Below are 2494 nucleotides of genomic sequence, written 5' to 3'. Positions count from 1 at the left end.
ACAGTCTCTGTGTACACCTCTTCCTTACCAGACTCGAACATGCAGTTGTTTTCTTCTCTGTCTTCTTCTACAGGCATCATCAAACATGATGGAGTGAAGCCCAACATCATCTCAGCCTACGCTGAGCTGGAGTACTACCTGCACACTCCACTGGCCTGGGACCTGTCTGACCTCTAAGCCAAGGCCGAGGCTTGCTTCAGGTCAGCTGCCATGGCAACTGGTTGTCAAGTAAGCATGCTCAAAATAGTCCCGTTGTTTCCGTTATTAAAGGACAGCTATGAAGAACAACAGAAAATACATTAGTGGGTTACTGATGTAATATTTTTCCTCCAGATAGAGGAAACTTATCCAAACCATACATACTCCAATATCCTTCCCAGAACCACCTTTGCACACCTCTATCAAGAGAATGGCAGAGCCCCGGGTATTGAGTTTGAGGAGGTGCCAAGCCCTTTCTCAGTTAGAAAAAATGAAATAATAATAATTGTAGAGATGTAAAGTGATCGATAATAGAGTAGTCATGATATCACTGGCGATAAGCACTTGTCTACGTGATCTTGTCTATGTAGTCCATCTACGTAGTCTTGTCTATGAAGTCTTGTTCATGTAGTGTTGTTTACGTAGTCTTATCTATGTAGTTTTGTCTATGTAGTCTTGTCTACGTAACATAGTCTTGTCTATGTAGTTGTGTCTACATAGTATTGTCTATGTAGTCTTGTCTGTGTAGTCTTGTCTACGAAACATAATCTTGTCTATGTGGTCTTGTCTATGTGGTCTTGTCTATGTAGTCTAATCTGTGTAGTCTTGTCTATGTGGTCTAGTCTACGTAACATTGTCTTGTCTATGCAGTCCTGTCTATGCAGTCTTGTCTATAAAGTCTTGTCCACGTAGTGTTGTCTACGTAGTCTTATCTATGTAGTCTTGTCTATGTAGTCTTGTCTATGTAACATAGTCTTGTCTATGTAGTCTTGTCTACGAAACATAGTCTTGTCTATGTAGTGTTGTCTATGTGGTCTTGTCTATGTAGTCTTGTCTATGTGGTCTTGTCTATGTGGTCTTGTCTATGTGGTCTTGTCTACGAAACAGTCTTGTCTATGTAGTCTTGTCTACGAAACATAGTCTTGTCTATGTAGTCTTGTCTATGTAGTTGTGTCTACATAGTATTGTCTATGTAGTCTTGTCTATGTAGTCTTGTCTACGAAACATAATCTTGTCTATGTGGTCTTGTCTATGTGGTCTTGTCTATGTAGTCTAATCTGTGTAGTCTTGTCTATGTGGTCTTGTCTACGTAACATTGTCTTGTCTATGCAGTCTTGTCTATGTAGTCTTGTCTATGTAGTTGTGTCTACATAGTCTTGTCTATGTAGTCTTGTCTATGTAGTCTTGTCTACGAAACATAATCTTGTCTATGTGGTCTTGTCTATGTGGTCTTGTCTATGTAGTATTTTCTATGTGGTCTTGTCTATGTGGTCTTGTCTATGTAGTCTAATCTGTGTAGTCTTGTCTATGTGGTCTTGTCTACGTAACATTGTCTTGTCTATGCAGTCTTGTCTATGCAGTCTTGTCTATAAAGTCTTGTCCACGTAGTGTTGTCTACGTAGTCTTTTCTATGTAGTCTTGTCTATGTAGTCTTGTCTATGTAACATAGTCTTGTCTATGTAGTCTTGTCTACATAGTATTGTCTACGTAGTCTTGTCTATGTAGTCTTGTCTACGAAACATAGTCTTGTCTATGTAGTCTTGTCTATGTGGTCTTGTCTATGTAGTCTTGTCTATGTGGTCTTGTCTATGTGGTCTTGTCTATGTGGTCTTGTCTACGAAACGTGGTCTTGTCTACGTCGTAGTCTTGTCTATGTAGTCTTGTCTATGTAGTCTTGTCTATGTAGTCTTGTCTACGTAGTCTTGTCTACGTGGTCTTGTCTACGTGGTCTTGTCTATGTAGTATTGTCTACGTGGTCTTGTCTCTGTAACGTAGTCATGTGATTGTAATCTTGTCTATGTGGTCTTGTCTATGTAGTCTTGTCTACATAGTCTTGTCTACGTAGTCTTGTCTACGTAGTTTTGTCGATAAAATCTATGTCTTGGCAGGTTCCACTGACTTTGGAAACGTGCCATTTGTTGTCCCTGGGATCCACCCTTTCTTTTACATTGGCTCTGATGCACTGAACCATGCACTGACACTACGCTATAAACTTCAAGCAAAGTTTCTAATGAGACACTGCACCATTGAAATTACATGTCTTAACTATGCATGAGGCTGGTTCAACATGTGTTCTTCCATTTCAGATTCAATGACTTTCTTGCTCAGAAAACATGACATTAGCTAAACGTTTTTAACAAGGGTCAGTCATCACATAGCTTTCCAAAGGTGTGACGGTGTGACTGATCATACTGATATTACTTGAATAAAGAAGGGGTGTTTTGGGATACGATCTCTCCTAGTAAGACAATAATATATCCATCCTGTTTGGAGACAATAATATCCAGTAGCCGTA

The sequence above is a fragment of the Salmo salar genome, chromosome 01 (assembly GCF_965601325.2).
Source record: "Salmo salar chromosome 01, fSalSal1, whole genome shotgun sequence".
In the NCBI taxonomy this organism is placed as follows: domain Eukaryota; kingdom Metazoa; phylum Chordata; class Actinopteri; order Salmoniformes; family Salmonidae; genus Salmo; species Salmo salar.
The sequence above is the reverse complement of the archived record's forward strand: the minus strand, read 5'-3'. Positions refer to the sequence as shown.